Genomic DNA, 23021 nt, shown 5'->3' with positions numbered 1-23021 from the left:
CTAGATATTCCTTTTGCAGACACATGCAACTCCTCAGCTATGATGCTGTCATCAAAAATGTAAAAGTCTATGAAAAATTAAAATGACTTTGGTTTGGCTGGGGCCCTCAGCTGGAATAATCTCATCACATGTCTTCACTTCTCTTGTATGTATGGAATTGTACTTGTGGGATTTATTTTCTTCTCTTTTCTTCTTATTGCTAAAGCTATGTCAATTTCAAAGTATCCAGCTGCCTTTCTTCCTAAAGAAGCACTCCAGGTTTTCATATGTTGTTATTCTCTGCTATTATAATGTGGCTCTTTCTCTAAACAAGTGACATTCCTACTCTTTCCTTCCATTCCGTGAAACACAAACTGATTTGGAAAGAAAAAGTCCAAAATAGCATCCTTCTATTTTTGCCATTTTATATGATTATAACATGCTAGAAATGTCACTATAATTATAGCAACAAATTATTTCAACAATCCTCACAAGTGATGCTATTTATAGACCATCAGGAGAGTACAGAGAACATGAATCCACCCCAGCAGAAAACCTGCACATGGCTGGGTGTGAGCTGGGGACCAGCATCACCTGGTATCACATGATTCAGGGTAAAAATGAGGTGGACCATGAGTCCTCAATCAAAAATGGGACACGATGAAGGGAATAAATAAGGCATTTCAGTGATTATGGCTTGGCATTGACTCTGCATTCTTAGGGTGTTAGGTACTGTACTGTGAATAAAAAATTACAATCACCACTTACCTCCCCTTTAAGACTTCCTGCTGGTCTCCCTACCAGAGAGCTCTGTGATTGGAGAAGAGGTGAATGACAGGCGTAATGCTTAGGTCAGAGGGTGAGGTTATGATACACACACATCCCTTATCTAGGATCATTTGTAGGCTACTAAGGCTGAGAAAATACAATCGATTATCATGTGCTCTACTTATTTCTATTCATTCCATCCTAGCAGGGGAAAGGAGCTGGCTAGCATTGCTTGTTTATTATTGCTTTTTCCCCTTTCTATTTTTAGCCTCTTGTTTTATGGCTCTTATACCATTTCGTTTAACAAAGCTATAAATTCAGGGAGGATATAAATTTCACGGTGGCTCTTTAACCCTCCATGCATTTGTAGAAATCTCAATTTAGCTAAGGAAATTCAGCTGAGAAATTTCTGCTCAGAATGGGCATCAGAGAGGAGAAAGACACCCTTAACCAAAAGGAGTCCCTCAGGGAATCACAATGTGCTCCAACATCTCTGTGTCTTTTGCATACTGCTTAATGCAGCTCTATTCCTGAGTCACTGTGCCAAGGGTTCAGAACTCACTCTGCGGGTGGCAAGTAAACAACTTTCATCTCTGCCCTAGAACCTGACCAGGCCATTCCAGCCACACCAGGCAGGTGTGAACAGCAGCCACAATTCATGATGATGACAACCCTAAGTTTGATTCTGTTTAACAAAAACTATGTCCCCAATTTCCCTAATCTCATTGGGGCTATCTGCTTTTGTGTCATTAAAATGTTAACCTGGCGTATTTGAGATTCCATCAAAGATTCTTTCCATCTCAGTAGTATTTTTCTGGTTTGCGTTATTGCCTCGAGTCTCTAAAGGTACATCTGCCGTGAGAGGCCTGTCACTCCACAGGAACATGTATCCAGAGTGGACTTTAGTACAGAGCATAAAGAGGAAAGTCTAGCAGCAATTGCCTTGCACTCAGAGAACGATCTGGGACCACAGCTCACTGGTAAATGGACAGTGCCTCCAAGGCAAAAGACAAAGATTTCAGTGGTTAATTGTTGGTAGCTTCTTCTGTTCCATAGGCAGAACCGAGGTAGAGAAGAAAAATAACAACAACAAACCACCCCAATAACATGAGTGCAGCACGGACCAGCCGCAGCTCCATTTGGAGTGAATAAGCATGTGTTAATCATTAGAGTTTGAACTTGATCCCAGAGTATGTTGCGCTATAGCTACAGACACGGAAAATGAATCATTGCAGACAATAGCCATGCATGCTTAGATGGCAACAAAGCCACTCCTCATAGAGTGGGGCTCAGGATGGGCTGCGGAGGGCAGCATGATATCACGGGTCACATTCAAGGAAGGAGATGCATTTTCCTGAGAGACAGCAAGATGTTCCCTGGCATGCGATCCACCAGCTTTGTAAGGGAGCTCCAGATGGATGCCGAGAATAAGACACTTAAACACAGCAACAACATGCTAGTTGGACAGCTACCTGACAGCCCTGGAAGACGCCTGTGAAAAGGGTCCCTTCATTAAGCTAATAATACACTGGCTTATGTGGTTTACCGAAGCCAAGGGCTGGGGATAATTTTACAAAGAGGAAAAAATTTAGCTGCCATGGTAACCTGGACAACGACAGATCTGGATGTGACAAGATTCCAGGCTGAATTACACAAAGTCACCATAAGCCCAGAAAGCAAAGTGGATTTAATTAGTCGGTAAGTCTGCAGCAAGAAAGGATGGCAACGTTTGTCCTTTATTCTCTCTCCAAACTAACAACGCGTCACTAGCCCGAGTGTTCCTAGAAAAGGAGCATTTTTAGCTAAACACATGATTGTGAAATGATGCCGCACATGGGAAATCCCCAAATTTAAATTCCCTCAAAATTGCATGTCCAAATTAGCCATGACTACTTGAAGGACGCGTGGAGACAGCCTCCCTTTTATCTCATTTCCAAACACTGCGTCTTCCAACGTTTCTCCCCATAGCCACAGATGCCAAGATTAGCACCTTCTAATTTTAACAGTCTATTAAGATAACTTTAGCACAGAAAACCTTCCTTGATTTATTAATCAAAATATATTTGGTAAGTACATATGGCATTTTGTTATGTTAAATAAAGCAACTCTCAAGAGAGCATTCTTGTGGACTGGGATTTCACTACCTATGGTGCATGTTATCATAGACATCTGTGCAGGCATCTTAAGGCCACTGAAAACTTCTTCACAGTGGAAGGTCTTATAGGGATGTCACCTGTAAATCTTGCCTTTTATAAGTCTCGTCTTCTCCATACCTTGGCTGTGTTTTAGACTATTGTCAGTATTGACTTTGTCTTAGTTCCTTTTCTCTCACTGATGAGACAAAATACCCACCATCCACGGTTAAAGGGTTTATTTGGCTCACAGTTTGTGGAGGTTTCAGTCCATAACCAATTGGCTCCAAGGAAGGGAGGCATAGTAGACAGAAAAAGAGAGGAAAAGCAGTCCTGTCAGGAGAAGATAGCAAAGAAACAAGGGACATTAACAATGTCTTTCTGCCCTTTTATCTTATCCAGTCTACTTAAAATGGGAGAACTCACACTTTTAATCCTAGTGCCCTTAAACCTAACATTGCCCCATGAATCAATCCCAGCTTCACACACTCTAGATCCAGCCACCTCTGCAGGAGCCCTACCTATGAATGCAAGAGGCTTTGGGGACATCTAGACACAGACATAACAATCTTTAAATTTAACTCTAGGCTGCAGTGTGGCTTAGTTATAGAGAACTTGTCCAGCTGCATGAGGCCCTGGGCTTCATCCTCATCGCCACACACACACAACAAAAGAATAAAGCTTTTTAATAACCTCCACTTTGACCATTCGTGATCTTGTTCAGGCTCCTCTCCAAGAATTTTTCTTCTTCCTCTCTCATGTTATTTCAGGTACCTCATCTCACCTTCCTCCAGTATGCTGTTTAATACTTACACTTCCCAAAGCCAGGTTGTGGATCTAAAATTGAGTACCTCTGCTTTCCTCTTCTCTTCCCTAGCTTTCTATCAATGTTTTACCATTGTTCCACCACCTTCAGACTTGGAACTTCAGAGTTGGTTATTTCTATGTCTCATCCCTCATCACTCGCCAGCTCTCCGGGTTTTCTCTTCAGATTTTCCCTCCCTCCTATCCAGATATTTTACACTTGTCAGTATCAAGTGAATTACAGCTCTGTAAACAGACCACAGTCTCTAGGGTCTAGACTTCCTTTATTCAAACATCATTAGGTAATAAGGCTTAGAAAATTAAAAGAGTTCACAATACAGGGATAACAATTGTCAAGATTCACAGAAACCTCACACAGCAGGAAGAAAAGCCAAGCTCATAGGGCTAAAGCTGAGGACAGGTAAGTGTCGATTTGGTGGCATTGCTCAGTAGCCAGAAGATGTGTCATTGTCTCACTTCCACTGACTTTTGCCCAATTCTCTGTGTTTGACCATCAGCATGAAAATGTCTTCCCAGCCTGGATACCTGCCAGCCTTGCTAATACTGTCTGCTATTTTGGTTATTACCTGACCCATAATGTGGGTCTCTTAATTCCAGCTCTCAAAGGAATAAGAGATTGGACTAACTCACATGTTTAACCCTATGTTAGGCTTCATGTGTTTTACATAGATACAGTTTTCTGGGCCACTGGCTGGGGTTGTCTTTGGGTAAGGTATTAGGTGCTGAATGAACCCTTAGACAATCAGCCATGGCCCGAAGAAGAGGAGGGTATAAATTAAACAGCACCATTGTTTTGGGAAAGTCTGGGTGGGCCTGCCCTTTAGCCTAGGTCCTGAAGAGGCCAAGCAGTGCAATAATTCTTATTAAGAGTACTGTTTCCTGGGATGTCCTCTCCTCACCCACTCCCTCACGATGCTACTCCTATTCATTCTATGAAACCCAAAAGGGTGAGTCATTTGTTCCATACTTCATTTTCCTCCACAGCCCCAGCAACAAAACAAAACAAAGCCTTACTATGTGCTAGGGTTCTTTCTTGAGCTCAAATCTCTGACTACATAGAAATCACTGAAGTGTAATTACTTATTTGCATGATTAGGTCCTCTCTTGAACCTGGAGTTTCTTAAGGTTCGATTTGGAACTTTATTTATTTCGTTATTTCCAGCTTTGATCACAGTGTCTGGTAGTAAGTGCTCACCCAATGTCTTGCCGTCTGAATTGCTTTTAATATGGTAATTGTTTAATTAATATTTATGAACGATGTCTTTTTAAAGTCTGCCCCTTGCATTAGAGAATTAATTGTATGTAATTTAAAGGGCAGAAATTGGAGTTAGAGACAATGAATTAGAAGCATGCATTAAAAATATGGATGAGTCTTAAAAACACACAGTAGCCATTAGTGAAAAAATAAGAATCTAGCGTCTTTTCCATAAATTAAAGATACGTGCACACAAAATAATAGTGCCGATGATTAAAAAACACATGCCAAAACACCCAAATGTACATCAAACACACTCAAATTGCTCACCATGGGAACAGAATGTATGGATTTTTCTTCTGGCCCTGGAAACTGAACCCAGAAGATTAGGAATCACTCCCATTTTTTATGTTGTTTGGTTTTATTTTGAAACTGGTCTCACTCAGGTGCCCAACTTGCCTTGAACTTGCGGTCCTTCTGTCACAGCTCCAAAGAAGTCAAGATCACAAGGTATGTTCGCATATAAGGGACTTCTTTCAAAGGATAATAATAAAGAAAGATAATAAGAAAGGTGTTTTGCACAGATTAAAAGAGGATAATGTGCCTTGAACTAAAGACAGTGATTAGCCCCTCTGTTTTTGACTGAAAAAAAAAAAATAAAGAGATGGGTTTTTAAATGAGAGAGATTTAGATTCATATCTTTTTACTGGTGAGTGAATTGGTCCTTGGAAATTTATTTAAATCTTATTGTATCTTAATTCCATTTAGTTTATAAAATTGAGATATTAATAACAGCCTTGTAGGGCTGTCATAAATTATGTTACAAAATATATATAGAACTCACCCCACTCTGTAATGCAAGCATTGTCTGTCAGGTTTCTGAGCTAGACCCTCATCCAATTAGGAGAGAAACAATGCCCCAAACAGATGTGTTACTCACACTTGGGGGAGCATGGTGTTCAACAGGAAACCTTCACCTGTCCACACAGCTCAACCTGCAGAGAGCTGGCTCCCCCAAACACCATGAGACTCATTGTGCCTGCCAGCATCCTCTGTACCCAGTGCTGCCCTATCACCTTGCTTTAGAATCCCTACGCAGAGACCCAAAACTTTGCACCCCACTCAGCAATAACTTCTTCCCCTACCTAAACTCCCCTGTAAATATGCCCTCATGCTTTGCTCAGGGCAAACAGTCTTTTTGCCCTTGGCCTGACCACACCCAGTCAGCAATAAAGTCCTGGAGCATTGCTTCAACTCTGCCTGCCTCAGAGGGCTTGGTTGTGCCTCAGTTTCCCTAACATTGTCCATAATACATATAAATGGATTGCAGCCGATTCCCTTCTTGCTCTTGGCTACAGATTTTTTTCCTAGTTCATGTGCACCCACTGTTAAATCAGACTTTCAAAGATTTCATGCTCCTGCTCAAAAGCTTTCTGTTGTACCCTACCTCTGTTTTGTTTACTTCTCAGCTTATTGGGAATTTTGAGATGGTGAGGGAAGACATGGTTGAGATCACTAGCACAAGAACAGGCAATGATTGTCCTTATGTCACAAGGCTAAACTGTGGCATTGGCCACTGGAAAACCTATCCCTCTTCTACAAGGGAAGGAATGGCCTTATTTGTCACTTGATGTGCTAATCAATTGTTAGTGATTCAAAACTCTATCGACTTTTCTTCATAAATGGTTGGTGTCTTATTTACTTTTTACTCATTGATGAGACAAAATACCTGACACCCAAAATGAAGGAAAGGAAAGGTTTATTTCTTACAGTTCTTAGAGGTTTAAGCCCATTCTCAGTAGGCTCCAAGTGGCAGCGTGGTGTGGTGGCCACCATTCATGGCCAGCTGCAAACAGCAAGGTGCCAGCCGTCAAGAGAGAGACACACTCTTCCTGCTGACACATCACATCCTGGCTCCACTCCTGGGTGAGTGAAACTCTCACACCAGCAATCCAAGCGCTAGGCAATGAGCCAATCACAAGTGCTAGGTGTGGTCCAGTCCATAACTCATGAGGTTTGGGGGCCACTGACATAAACCATGACAGTTGGCTCTAGACAAACTAATTTTGCTATTTTCCTTTCTGCAAGAATCTTGACATTTCCTCAGTCTATCAGTGAACTAGAAAAATCCACATCTCCCTGTCTCTTATTTCAATATTATCCATTCTTGGGTACCAGGTAAAATTCCATCCTGTTGCATAAAACTTCTTTAGATTGGCCCAGTTTTTAAATAATTTCCACTTATAATTGTATTTATTTGGCATTATCTACTATCTTTTCATAAACTGAGTCATATACTCTGACATTGACATTGAATATAGAGTGTTTCATCTTCATGGTATACCTGGGCCTAGAGAGTGACTTGTGTATAGTAAACCTGAAAAAAAATCATTTAATAAAGACATTCATTCAGTAGCTTACAATAATGTCATGTTCAGATAAGTTAATTGAGAATTAAAGTATCAATTTTTTCAATCAGGCAGGAGTGGGTAGTGGGGCAATTAGCTACTATATCTGTGAGCCATTGAAAGAAGGAGTCATATTTGTTCGAGTTGTTAATTCCCCTCTCTGTCTTTTCCTTATCTGCACAAGTTTATGGATATATTATTTGGGATACATAGCCCTGTTTCACTGTTTGTAAACTGAAAATGTTCACCGAGACCTTTCTTCAAATGAAATCTCAATGTGGAAACTATCATCAGCACAGAAAAAGTGTGGCTACTGTGACGATACTGAGGGGGAGCTGAGACCCTATCTTTTTGCCCATCCTCCATTCCCAAGTTTTTTGAAGCCGAGTTTGTAAACCCCAGGATGAAATAGTCCCCAAAGCTCTCAGCTGTCTCTCAGTTGCTGACCCCTAAAGCAGGAAACTGAACACTGTCTCTCTCTTCTTTTGTACTACCTTTCCACAAGCTGGCCTTCAGCACAGCATGAATTATATAGCTGTTTGAAGAGGTAGATGCCTCAGTACCCTCCAAAGAGTCTGTGAAGGTCACTTTGGCCCTTGTTTGCCAATAGAAAGGTGCAATGGAATTATTTATATTTAGCTGGCAATTGTTACTACTTGGCAACACTATGGGAGAATTATCCTTGTTTTACAGGAAGATTAGGAAATGGAAGCTCATAGGAGTTAAATAAATACCTCACGTCAGGCAAAACCAGGGATAGCAGAGTAATGATTCCAGTTACAGATTTTTTTTTTTTTACTCCAAAGTCCATGATATTTTCAAAGCACTGTGCTCCCTCGATCTGACTTGAGAAACAGTGCCTGAAACAAAAGATGACTTTTGAAAAATCTATTTCAAGTAACACAATTTATATTTCCTCCAGGATAACCCTGCTCACATCTCTGAAGAGCTTACAGTAAACCTTATTGATTCTCAGAAAAACCCTGAGACATAGGCAGTGTTGCAGGTGTTGGAACAATAACCTGGTATGGTTTGGAGGGGTGGTGTGTCCCCTAAAGGTTGCTGGTTCCTAAGGTGACACTACTGGGAGGTGGTATAACTGTTTAGGGGTGGGGCTTGGTGGGTCATTGGGTCACTTGAAAGGGATTGTAGGACCCTCCTTTCCAGTCAGTCTCTCTTAACATCTTGGATCATGATGTATGCAGTTGACTCCACCACATCTTTTCACCTCGATCTTCTATATTTGCCAGAGGCCCAACATTACACTGAAACTCTAGAAATACGAGCAAAAATAAATTGCTTTTTTCTTTAAAAATTAGTTACTTCAGGCTATGTTGCTACAGTATTGTGAAGCTGACTACTACAGATCTTCTCCATGAACTTAAAAGGCAGTTAGGTGTCACAGGGAATGAAAGATACCCCAGTCGAATTAATTAAGAGCCAAGGATGCTGCACATGGGATGGGCAGATTCTATTCCCAGGCTACTGCTCTAGTTTTTTACCTATATCTCCCATTCTTTGTGACAACCTGACATGTGTCCATGCTTGATTTTCTAGTCACTTTTCCCAGATCTCAACTAACACTGGCTCTGCCGATAGGATCTGCACATGGTCCACACTCACATACGTGCTGTTTTCTAGTGTCAAACTTACACACTTGTTTTTTATTTTGTAAACTCAGGGCCCATCAGTCATGACAGTGATGCCACTTACATTTCTGTGATGAGGCAACCCGCCCCTCAAAGATCATCCAGACAAGGGACAAATGAAATGATCAAACTTGGAGTCTCCTGCATAGGTGTTGGATACAGCATCACAAACTGGCCTATCTCTATAAACATCCAGTGCTATGAAGGGCATGCAGGTTATGAGAAGTTCAGTATTTTCCTCCTCGGGATGCTATTTGATTCTCATATAATCAAACACTGAAATCTTGTATTTCAGGTCTTCGAAATCAGTATGTACTGTGATAGAAATACAGCACGATGCAGCCTTTTAAAAGAATTTTTTATATGAGAAGTAGAAGGGACCAGCTATTACCTTTTATTCATTTATTTGATCTCCTTATATTTCTTTTCATTTTCAAGTACTTTTTCAATTATTAATCATGTCCCCAAAAAAGTGATTTTCTTTTTCGTTCTTTCCGCTTTTTTTGTGACCACATCTGTGATCTTGAGGACATTTATTCAGAGGGAATACAGACACAGAGAGGTCAGGGCTCTGGGGAACATCTTCAGAGTGGGCTGCTGAGTAGTTCACTCACTGTGCATTATACTTTGGATTTAAAATGTTCCCCAAGGTCTGTATGTTAGAGACTTGGCCCTCATCAGACAGCAGTGAAGGGAGGTGATGAAAGCTATATGAGGTGGGATCTAATACCAACAGGTTGGTCCAATGGGAGTATATGTTTAAGGAAAATTGTGGGGTCCTCTCTCTCTTTTCTGTCTCACCCCACACTTCCTGATCACCATGAGGTGACCAGCGTGCCTCCTCCATCACACTTTCCTGCTGTGATGTGGAGCATGGACCTCTGAAATCATAAACCAGAATAAACTTCCTTTCTTAGAAATTGCTTATCTCAAATATTTTTCACAGTGATGGAAAGCAGACTAATACACCCTGGTTTCTAGAAGAGCTTGGAGTAAAATTCTGACAGAACAGACACCAAAACGTTGGCTGATAACATCTGCTCCATTCTAGTAAGTCTAGGTCTTTATCTAAGAATTCATCCTTGGATTTAAAATTTCAAAGTAGGCTATCTCTTAATACATCTCAACAAAAACAAATGGTATTTGATAACTTATTAGTAAAAGATAAACTTTGTTTTGTAATGTTTGGATTCAAAATCATGAAACAAGTACCATTTAGAATTTCCATTACTCCAATTTAACATCAAACTGACCCCAAATATACTTATAACTCATCCAGTTAAATCCTTGCATTTTCACTTAGCAGGAGAATCAGGGATTAAAGAACGAAAAAAATTATTACACTTCTAAATGTCTAAAAATATTCACCACAGTTTGTTTTGCTTGGAAAAAACCTTGATTTTTCAGCTCATTCAAATCAGCGTAGGCACTGCAAATAAAATTTTAGAATGTAGACAGACGGTCTGTGAAGCATAAATTATAGGAGTTATTCTAATTGGTTGGTATGAAGGGCTTGCTAGATCATAAAAGTTTAATTCACCAAAACTCAGTTTAAAAAAAAAAAAGTTAACGAACTTGGTTTGAAGAATTACATTCATTCACTTAAGAAATTTTTACTGGATGTCTAGAAAGTGCCAAGCGCTTTGCTTGTCAACATGGAATAATATGGATAGATTATAGATAGATAGATAGATTTGAAAAAAAGAAAAGAATGTTGAAGAATGATACCATCAATGACATTAAAACTGTTAAGAAATCAACTTTCTGTAAACATTGATTACATGTTGAATTCCCTTCCTCTATTTTAGTTGTATGCACCTTATTTATGAAAAAACTATTTCTCTAGTGTTTAGGTAAAAAATAAAGATAAAATGATGACTACACCATATCACTGCCCTCAAGGAGTTTACAATCTTGTAATTCTTTTGATACCTAATCAATGTTCAAGAAAAAGGGGAAGTCTCCTGTCCTCCCAAAGCACAGATAAATAGTTCTGAATTCAGGAACTAGGGAAATGCAAGAAACAGACAATATCTAAGTTATATTTTGTAGAAAAGAGATGATAGAGCCAGGGGTATAGCTCAGTGGCAAAGTGCCTTCCTGAGTAGCACAAGGTCCTGAGTTCAATCTCCGGTTTAAAAAAGGAAATGTGTATATATACATTGACAGATTGATTTCTGTTGAATGATTGACAGATTGATTTCTGAGAATTAAGCATAGCACAGAAAAAATAAATAAACTTCAGAGAGCTACTTTCAATTTCTAGAGCAATACCCGACTTTGGATAGATGATCTGGACCAAAAGAAATCTATAAGAATATCCTCTATTATGCAAAGTTTGGCGGGAAGCCTGAGGCAGGAGGATTACCATGAGTTCTAGGACAGTCGGGGCTACACAGTGAGAGCCTGCCTCAAAAAAATTCAAAACAACAGCAACAATAACAGAAAGCAAAGAATACCCTCTATTGATACAATACTAGGTACTTATCTATATGGAGATCTGTGCTTTCCTATTAATTACAAATTGATACCTATCTGTCTATAACAGGAGATGACCGTTGCCCAAAAAGAGGCTTACAGATACAAGATTAAATCTCAAGACAAGAACAACAGAACTCCTACCCATCCCACCTGCCCATTCCTCCACTGCCTCCAACCTTGTACCCTGCAGCATCTGCCCCACTTGGCACAAAGAAACAAACAAAGCAGGACCTTCAGAAGACTGCATCACTGTGAAAAGTACCTCCCACAACCACAACCAGTTTAGACACTCCAGACTGTGATCCTTAGCTTTTTCTGTAGGCAACACACAGATGAAGTAGCAAACATAAGAGATGAGGTAAGTAAGAAGCTGACATCCGGCTCTTGGACTCTAGCACTGTACTGCAGTACAACATTTAAACTTTAGTACTATGTTAGCGACTGCCTTTCTATCCTTAACAGAAAACCAAGCCACAAAGAAACCTTTGAAAAATCCAGATGATGAATTTTTTCATGTTAAGTAAAACTGACAGAATTGAGATAGACTGTATAACAAAGTCTCTCCTTCCAAACCTCTGAATTATTTTTAAAAGGATATCAGAAAGCCACAGAAATTGAAGTGGGAAGGGACTTGGGATATAATATCCAAAGTTGATTAATATTCTCCGGGGAATTCACCACCATGGAGTATCCAAAATACTGATGATTCTGTACTGAGAGGCACCACCCCTTACCCCTGACCATTTCTGCTTATGTAAGAAGCTATGTAACTCAGGTATCTTAAACTAACTTTGCAAATATGATTATATGTTTGCCTCTGAGAGACATGGAAAAGTAACTTTAACAAAAACAAAACAAAATAGATTTAAATTTGAATTAAGAAACACATAGGGAAATCTTGCTATTCAAAGGAGTCAGATGACAGTCGAGATTTCCTGTCTTACTTTTTCAAACCCTTGAATACCTAGCGTAACTTTATACAGTTTTAAATTTCTCTCAAAACCCACATTACTTGTCAAACTCTTACCTTTTTCTTAATGTCCCACTCTCCCTGTTTAGAGTCAAGCATGGGATGATTTTAAGTCACGTTTTTAAAAGAGAATTAAAATTTAGAAAGTAAATAAAAATAATCCCAACATATTGCAAATTACCAATCTGAGGAAAAAAGACTTTAGCAACTTGCTTAAGTGAATAATACATATGTCTGGGTTTCAGTTTCCAGAAAGATTGCAGTCAGATATACAGCATGATGACTAAGGACAACATAATAAAGACACGGTATTTATAATGCATCTAGCTCTAATGCAGAATCGGAGGTATGATTAAAAAAAATAGGGAAAGTGTTACACTAAGGAAAATACATTACAGAAGAAGAGAATTTGCCATCAACCCCTTTAGAATACACCCCTTTGCTTCTAAAATGTGTCCTATCATTCTTGCCACCTTCTGAGAGCGTTCGGGAAGTCCATTTTCACGGGTACGTTTTGTAGCCACCTCTGCTTCCTGAATTCATTCAAAATGTGGATGGCAATTTCTCTCAAATAAAAGCATTATGGTGCGTCCTCTTTCAATTTATTCACCAGATCTGCTAGCCTGGGAGTTCTGACTTTTCTACAAAGTCCAAATGAGCATGAAAAGAAAATGTTTTGAATCCATTCAAGACATGCATGAAAGCAGCCGTGACAGGACAATTAAAGACACTCACAAAAGAAGATGTCCAGAACTGCTTCAGAAAGTGACAAAAATAAGAGCATTAAGTGTGTACAAAGAGTTGGGGTGATTCTGAAGTAGATTCACGTCAATGTACCATTTAAGGCAATGGATTTTTTAAAAGTTTAAGCATTCATATTTTGGTTGCATCTAATATAGTAAATATGCAATAAATATTATCATTAGTGATCAGGATAATAGAGAGAGTAGGGGAGGGGCAGGAGAGGGCTGAAGCGAGGAATCTAATGTCACACAGGGGAACCCTATTCAGATAAATTCACAATAACTTTGCCGCTTACATCCTTTTCAAAGCTCCTTTCAATCCTAACTCTGATGTAAGTTCATTTTTGACCTTATTTCTTTTGTCGCTCCTACCTCTCTGAACACTAAATTTTCAGTATCTATTAACATCAAAAATATCAGCTGTGGGCTCAAGAGGGTAAAAGTGAATGAGAGCTACAGAGACCGCTGCAGCAAACTTCATAGAATTTCGCTTAATTTTTATCAAATGCAAAGCGAGAATGTTTTCAAGTTTCAGAAAGGAAACCAAAATACACAGGAAAACTAAACTTTGCTGAAGGCTCATTAGGCTGGGCTCACCGATATCCCTTTTGTCCAGGTTACAAGTCTAAAGCAATGAAATCCATTGAAACACACAATGATTCCTAAAATTATGTTTTCACAGAAGTGCCTCTTTGAAGCCTCTCCACTAATGTCTCATTCCTTTATCTTACTTCCTTGAGGGTTTGTTGAATGTGATCCTCCCTATGCTGAAACAAAACAAAACAAAACCAAAAAACAAAAATAAAAGGATTAGAGTATGCAAATAACTTCTCAGAAACTTTAAAGCATCTGGCATTAACTGATTTCACCTATAGAATAAAAGTGGTTTTTGGACATCTACCATCTTTTTAAAAACTTTTACTTTATTTTTGGAATAACTGTGCATTTTTGATAATTTCTCTTTCAAACGACTCCATTTTAGAACAGATATACAATGCTTTCAGTTCTCAACTGGGAGAAACAAACCTTTAAAAGCAATTTTAATACCATCCTAGGACTGATTTCATCCAGCATACAATGGCAACAAGAAGTAGGAAGAGAATCTTTGCCCTGAGACAGTGGAGGTGAAAACAAACCAGGGCTCCTAGAATCATATTTGCTAGAATTTCAAATTCCTATGTGATCTTTTGAAAGAAGAAATTTCTTCATTTTTCCAGGTCCCAATTTCCTTATCTGTAGAATGATACAGTTACATCGGTTGCCTCCAACTTCAGCCTTAGGGTTTTGTGAGACAGTGTGGTTAATTTTATTTCCAAAATATCTGTTTCTTGCTTTCTACTGGAATCCAGCCAATGTCACCTATCATTCATAATGGAAACATCACTTACCCAGGTGGACAGATCAATAACCTAAAAGACATCCTCCTTCTTTTCTATTCTCTCATAACCTACATTCAACCCAGTACAGGAGCCCTGAGCCCTGATTTCAAAGCATATCCTGAGTTTGACTTTTCCCTACCATCTACACTGTTATTATTATATTCCGAGCCACCTCACTTTCTCTTTTCTCTTAACTTATTTTTCTGCTCCCACTTCTGCTCTTATGAGGTTTATTCTCTACACAGAAGCCAGAGTGATCTTTTTAAAACATCAATCAATTCCTGTCCCTTCCCAGAACAGAGCCCTGCACAGGTCTCCTTCAATCTCTGCCTTGTGAAATCCTGGTAGTCTGCAGGGGCCCAGTGTGGCTTATCTTACCAATTCGGTCAAAGTTCTTCTTTCACTCACTGGCCTCCTGCCACACTGGCCCCTGGTTGTTTCCCCTTGGGCTCCAGCACCTGCCTCCCCCTGGCTGGAACACTGTGTACACTCACAACCCCTACCCTATCCCACAACTCTATTTCAATGTTATCTCTTCCAAGGGGCTGGTCCTGACCTCTTTCTAAAATAGTTGTCCCAGTACTCTCTACCATTTCCTCACTCATCCTTTATTTTTCTTAGCATCTCTTATCACCAAGGTGTTAACTTGCTTCTCTAAGGATCCTCAGTGGATCTCAGCTCCTTGCTGCTCCTCACGGGCCACACGGGAAGGAACATGCAAGGAGCTGGCCCTGTGGTTTTCCTTTGGCCACATGGTTTTAGTAAACATGGCACACACAGAAGCTCAGCAGGATATTCGCTCTTCAGTTCCTGTTCTTATGGACCCCTAAGACCACTCAACAACAAAAGACTAGTGGACAGAGAGGCCCAGCCATTCCAGCTCTGTCATGGTTTTTATGTGGGTGGCCCCCAGGCCTCTTGGGTTTGCATTGTGCATTTGTGATTGGTTAATTATCTAGTACTTGGGTTGATGGTGTCAGTGCTACACCTGCCTAGGGGTGGAGCCAGGATACAATGTAATGGCAGGAAGAAGGTGTGTCTCTCTTTCTCTCTTGCCAGTTTCCGCCTTGCTGTTTGCAGCCGCCATGAGCTACAGCCCACCATGCCACTCTGCCTTGGAGCCAACTGAGTATGGACTGAAACCTCCAAAAACTGTAAGAAATAAAACTTTCCCTTCCCAATTTTGGGCATCAGGTATTTTGTCTCAGCCACCAGTAAAAAATAACTAAGACAAACTCTCCACAAAGCACAACTACAAGCTGACTTCCTGATTGAAAGTTGCCACAAATGTGAGTCCTAGAAAGGTCCTCAGGAGAATCACCTGACTTGCTGACATATCCACAGAACTACAAGAAATAATACATTGATATTGTTTGACGAAACTAAGTTTTGGCTGACTTTTAGTACATCACAATTCAACACATGCAACTCCCGTAGCATGTGTTATTTTTATCACCATTTTTCTACTGGAATGTAACCTCCATGGGGATAGGGACTTGAGTTTTGTCATTGCCAGTATTCCATAATTTAGAGCATTCCATGGTGCTAATTAAATTCTTAATAAATATTTATCAAGTGAATGACAGTATCAGTGAACGAACAGCTCCATAGTTCACAGAGAAATACATTGCATTACCCAGGTGAACTTTCCCAGGAAGTTTCTTAAACAGCAAGAAGAAAGTTGACATTTCAGGGGGTTTTCTGGCCCTTCTAATTAACTTTGTTTGAAAATGGAAATGTTCTTCTTAGAATCACTTGGAACTGGGATTTCAACAATCTAATTTCAGTTGTGACTTTTGCGCTAAACTCTGCTACCCATCACAGATCCTCTCTTGGGTTTATAATGTCAAAGTGTCTGCCTGCAAATACCTGCTTAGCACACAGGTCTGACAAGTAGCTAGCTCGAAAACTGTTCACCGTGCTCTGCAGAGATGGAGTGAGCTGTGCTGGGGAAGTGCCTGACTGAGAGGGCCTGTATAAGTGAGCTGCTCCTGAGAGAGCACAGAAACTCGGGAGACATTCTTCATCCCAACCCCTGCTGTACCCATCCTGCCTCCCAGGTAACTCCAAGTCCCTGGGAACCTGGAACCCAGATGCTGGACTCTGGGCTCATGGCATTATTGATTTCTCAACCTACCATCACAAGGCCAGCATAGCAAGAACAACACACCCTTAAGTAACAGTTACTTGCTGTAGGGTATAGTTATAAGCCATTCTTCCCACTGAGTTAGAAAAATGCCTGCCCTCTATACTCAGCCTCAGGCACTGGTGAATGAAGAAGACTCTGTCCATGGAGGAGCTCCATGCATTGTGTAGACAGCAAAGGTGACAGACTGAGAGCCGGAGCTGACATCCTGTCCCCTTCACAGTAGGACTGAGGGAATCAAGCAGAAAGAGGAGGCAACAGACCATTAAACTGAACCTTCTGCTGAACCTAAAAATGAGCGGAATCTGTGGAGATAATAGAGGAAATCAGTTTTCCTATGATCACTATACTTTGATGGCATGTTAGTCACCCTTTTGTCACTATGATAAAATATCTGACATGAACAGTCAAAAGAGGAAAGGTTTGCTTTAGTTCTCCATCTAAAGGGCTTTCAGGTCATAGTCAGTTGGCTCTAATGCTGTGGGTCTGAGGGGAGCACAGCATCATGGCAGAAGGGTGTGGTGGAGGACAGCTGCTCACCTCATGGTAGGAGGTGCAGAAAGGAAGGGAATGGGGACTTCCCATGGCCCCCAAGGTCATGTCCCCATGACCCAATCCTTTCACCAGGTTCCACTTCCTACTTCTATCACCTCCCCAAAATGCAATCAGATTATGGTTCCATCAGTGGATTGACCTCAACTGGTGATGTTAGAGCTCTCATGATTCACTAACCTTCCAAAGCCCCACATCTGAACACTGGAGCTTTTAGGAGAACATTCTAGATTATACCCAGAACACACAACCTGGTGTCACAGACAGCTAACCTGTGTAGTAGGATATTTTTGTCTGCAAGAGGACAAAATTGCCTGCATGTCCTTTGAAGATTAGAATGCTAAGGGTCTAAATTTATAACATCAAAAACATGCCTGTTCAGCTCACTGCAAGAGGTAAACCATGAATAATCTTACTAATTGTTAAGTAAAATGATCATTTCTATGAAATGATCATTTCTAAAGCAATACTGCTCTTAGATGTCATATTTGTGTCTGAAAAAAATCAAGAATTGTTTATCTGGAAAGTCAATCTTGAATTCAATCATAGGTTGGAATGTGTGCTATGATATGACACTGAGGAAAAGACAGACCAGGAGCCCTGTGGTCCTGGAAGGTGTGGCTTTGTCATCAAGGATCCAACCTTTCAAACCAAGGAGTTTGGGTTTGAGTCTGTGGAGAATGAGTCCCCAAAGGCTTCAGAAGGAGCCACCAGTCAGTATGGTACGAAGAATCGCTCCCCCAGGAAGGTCCCCAAATGGAGAAGAATCGGGGGGGCAGGGAAGCCATCAAGAAGACTTCTATGAGAGTGTGAATGAAGGACAGGTGAATCTCTGCCTGTGAGACTATAAGCTACTTGTTGTAACCAGCAGACCCAAATGATCACGGCTCAGCTCAGAAGACTTTGGTCCAGAGGCAGTCAGGACTGCCAGGTGGCTGTCTTTCAGCGCAGGTGCTATCATCTGCAGTGTCACCTCTCCATACCCCAGCAGCAGGGACAGCTCACAGAACGTTCAGAAGCATTGAGGAATAAGCATGGCCGCAGCCATCAGGAGCCAAGACTGGAATGGGATGACCGCCATTTTCTGTCTCTTTCTGTCTTCATTGCCATAGCTATGTGACACCAAGAACCTGGCAAATCACGGACTCCTTGAGGTGACTAGAAAAGCAGAGACAATTGCTTATGCGACTTTTGACAGTTTCTGTCATAAGACATGAGTTAAGGAGATGAGGATGGCAAGGTGGATCTGGAAACCATAGCTGTAATTTAATCTCAAGATGGTGACAGTTTGCAAAAGGAAAGAGAAGTTTGATGATGATCCAGAAGTTCCCAGCTCAGAGAATAGAAATGAGAAATACTGCACATAAGTTAGTTACAATCTTTCCAAGGGCATGGTTTTACCCTTCAAAATCTTAAATGGACCATACCTTCCAAATATTCTACTTCAGGAATTAATCCTAACATAAAAATTAGCATAATGCATATGCAAACATATTCACTGAACCATTACTGGCTTTAACCAAAAACGCAAAGCTATGTAAATATCCATGAAGATGAGAGCTAATAAAATGCAAATGGCCAGGTAAGTGTATATCCATTAAAAATAGTAAGATTGACCTATATATATTGACTTACAAAGATTTTTAAATTATATTGTCACATTGAAGAGGCAAGTTGCAAAATAAAATATGCAACTATGTTTTGGGATAAAAATTTATGAGTGTATATTCATTTAAGAATAAGTCTAGGCCTAGGGATATAGCTTAGAAGCACAGCATCTGCCTGGCAAGTGTGAGGTCATGAGTTCGATTCCCAGTGCCAAAAAAAAAAAAAAAAAAAAAAAAAGAGAGAGAGAGAGAGAGGGAGTAACTCTAAAATATATTACAAAATCATAAGGAACTATTTTGAGAGTTATCAGTTATTTAAATTTCTTTATGTGCCTATTTTCACTTGAGTAGTCAGAAAAATATACAGTTTTGGCTCTTTTAATTAAATTTTTAATGAATGGACCGGGCCATGTGTGTTTAAGCTTCAGAAAAAGGGCAGAATGTGGGTTCCAGGTTCTGTACGTGTCTGTGCCTGCAAGGAGAGTGTTTTTTGTGGCTCCTCCAAAGCATTTGGTAACATCAGCAGTTTCCCATTTTACAGAAGAGAAAACAGGGTCATCTGAAGGCTCTGTAATCAGCTTTCATTTAAAATACAGGAAAAGTCCTACTTTTTCTTCCATCCTGCAGAGGTCTAGGGTAGACTGGCAGAGGGCAGAGGGAAGGGAGGGACCAGGAAGGGACAGAGCCCGGAGAAGGGGACTGGAGAGAAAGGCAATCCTCCTGAGCTGTTTCCCTCCGCCACCCCCAGGAACACGTGGATATTAATTAAAACAACTTGTTGGTTTATTTTCACTTGCCAGGTGGATTCCTTTATTTTCCCTTTCCTCATCTTGTTCCTTCCTTCTCTTTTGATTCTTCTACTTTTTTTCCTTCTTCTCCATCCTAAAAAATGAAATAAAACTAGGGGGCAGACAAGTAAGAAAGATGTAAAAAGAATTTTTTTCACGTTTTGCATATATGCCCATAGAATATTTTGTGTGCGTTTTTATTTTAACATCTAACCACAGGTCCTTGGAGACAGAGGCAATGTGATTTGGATGATTTAATACTCTGTCTCCTGGTGGTATACATTTGTGCCTTTAAAACTCTTACTGTTCCGCTCTAAATCACAGGTACCATTTAAGAAATAACTAGCAATTGCTACTTTTTAAAATTAATCTGTTTTTCTTTTGTATTAACCCAGTTGTCTTTGTCTAATGTGTCTGAATGAAATAAAGAACAAACACATATACTTATTTTAAATTTTTGTCTTGTTTTTGATGACTCATGGATGAATTCTTATTCAAGAACACAAAAGGGGCTTTATGAGAGTGTCCTTTACTTTATAAGGAGTAACCCTAAAAGATCATGCATGCATATTTGTTAGAAGCCTCTTTCTATGTAATAAGACATGAGATACACACATGAAATTTGTTTCTCAGCTTTATAGTAATTAGCGAGAGACAAAAGGAGAAAGAGAGGAGGGCGAGAGAAAGAGAGAGAGCAAGAGAGAAATGTGGCAGGATAAATATCACCAATAACTAGCATTATAACTTCATTCATATTACTTTACTTGTGAAAATAAATTTAACAATATACTTAAGTAAAAGAGAACTTTTTTCATTTAATGTAACAATGGGTTTGTTGTAATCATTAGAATGCAGATGGTGATACTTCATTTCTAAATAAAGTTAGCAAGGATTACTGAAAATGGCTTATTAGGTTGTTTTTTCAATAAATAAAAATAGTAAGTCTTATCATGCATATGTATTTCAAGTATAAGACTGTAGACTGCTTCAAAGTGACTGTATTGTATTCACATGAGAAGCAACTAGGTACAATATTTTAATTTGTAATTAAAATCCACATAATATGCTTTTCAAAAAATTACAGTGAATATTTTAAATGATGATCCTTTCTAGGAATCTTCTTCCACGTTTTCTTCCCTCAAGAAAATCAAATAAATTAGACCAGACCACGCATTAATTGGTTGCCAAGAAGCATTTTTGTAAAAATCATTTTGGATTTGTAGATGTTCATAAAAAGACTAATTTGCAAAGTGGTTTAAATTATGATTATTATGATTTAATTGTTCAAAACAGTTTCCCCCTTAGGATTATTTTTCCAAGTCATTTATTTCACTTTACCAACTGACCTTTTAAGAAATGTTTTAATCAGTTTACTTTGTCAAGACAAAATGGGAAATATACAGCTATCCTAGACACATGGGTGCTGGAAGCTCTCTTTTCTTCACTTTCTCATTCTTCTTCCTTTCATTCTATTTCATTCTTCTCATCTCTTTGCATCTCTCTCTCTCTCTCTCTCTTCATTCTGTCTCTGAAAACAATGTATCCTCTTGTTAAACCAATTTAAACAAGAAAGACACATAGAATACAAGAAGTCTTACCTTAATTACATCACACTAATTTAGCTTTATCTGACATATTTTAGAATAATGTCTGCAGGTTTTAATGTGAAAAATATTGTGAGAGGATTTAAATATACCATATGTATATATACATATATATATTAATGTGTTTCAAAACATAATGTGTGATAAGTATATATCTGTGTGCTTCTTTTGTTCAAATTTTTATTTTCCATTAAGCACAATGTTTTGTTTGTAAATCTTAATTTTTCAGTTAAGCATAGCATTTTGTATTTATTGGGACTCTTTGAGAGTCTTAAAACTTATCTTTTTCCCCAACACACAATTCAGTAGTTTCTGACTGGCACCGATATATGTCAGTCATCAATATATTTACAGAAAAAGAAATTCAGCCTTGTGTGTTGCATTTGCCTAACATGAAAAGTTGTTATCAGCGTGAGTCCCCAGCATAGAGCCGACTGTTGAGGACGCATGTCTCTCTCATTGCCTCCTTTTGCTCCAGACATTGAGCAGGGGTCCATGGAGCCAAGCCAGCACCAAGGACTCCCTGACTTTCCAATCTTAGAAAGACCCTGAGATGCATAATGGTGGGGAACACAATGAGATCCACCCATAAATGATGCAATTCAGTGCTCTTTGATGATCAGAAGCTGATTGTATAAAAATATAATTTACTCCCAGTATCAATGTAGGAGTTTTACTTATGTAAGAGAAACCAAGAAAAAGACAGACATAGCAGGACTTTATTTTAAATTAAGTCTTCTAATGATCTCTGGTCTTCATGTGATCCAAGAAGACAGTAGTGATAAATGTATGAAACGGCTCTTCTACCACAAACAGAATACAAACACGGTACACAGGTTAGCAGGCTCCCACAGGCTGAATGCTTATGCTTTGCCCACTCAGCCCACTCATTTGTTCCGGCCCTGTGCCTCTGGCTAGGCATTCCTAATTTAAAAATCTGAAATCTGAAATACTGCAAACCAAACTGTTAGGTGCTGCCATGATGCTGCAGTAGAATCTTACATACCTGACTTCATGCTACAGGTCACAGTCAAAATATAGCTATACTAAAAATGGTATAAAATTATCATTCAGCTCTGTGTGCAAGTTACAGTTGAAACATAAATGAATTTTGTTCTTAAATTTGGGTCCCACCCCTCAAATATCTTATCATGTATATATGAATGTTCCTAAATCAGAAAAAATCTGCAATGTGAAATATCTCTATTCCTAAATATTTTAGGTAAGGGACCCCCGAGCAATGTTTGGAGATGAAGCCTTCGGAGGTTATCTGGGTCATGAGAGTACAGTCGTGTGACTGGATTCATACGGGGACAGCAGAGGGTCACTTGCTTGCCTTCTCTGTTCCCTGCCATATGAGGATAAGATGAGAAACTGTGTGTCTGCAAACTAGAAAACCTTCCATGAGAACTGACCCTCCTGGCAGCCTGATCTCAAAACTCCAGAACTATGTGAAATAAACATTTGCTACTTAAACCACCTGGTTTACAGCATGTGCTAGAGCAGCCTAAACTAGGATATTTGTATTAACTCTGCTGAAAAATCTGTGGCAGAAGGCAGAAACATGAGAAGAAAGGGTTTAGTTATGGTCTGAACTGTGTGGCTTCGTATGTTGAAGCTATGACCCTGGATGTGACTGCATTTGGAGACAGGGCCCTTTGGGATGTAATGAAGGGTAAATGAGGTCATGAAGCCTAGTCTTAGTCTGATAGGTCTGGTTTTAGTCTGGTGTTGCGGTAATGAGACAGAGATGGCAGAGATCTCTCTTGAGTTGGCCACTGAGGAAGAGCTATGT

This window comes from Cavia porcellus, unplaced genomic scaffold (genome assembly GCF_034190915.1).
Source record: "Cavia porcellus strain 051 isolate PalLab524CR breed Dunkin Hartley unplaced genomic scaffold, mCavPor4.1 scaffold_7, whole genome shotgun sequence".
Classification (NCBI taxonomy): Eukaryota; Metazoa; Chordata; class Mammalia; order Rodentia; family Caviidae; genus Cavia; species Cavia porcellus.
The sequence above is the reverse complement of the archived record's forward strand: the minus strand, read 5'-3'. Positions refer to the sequence as shown.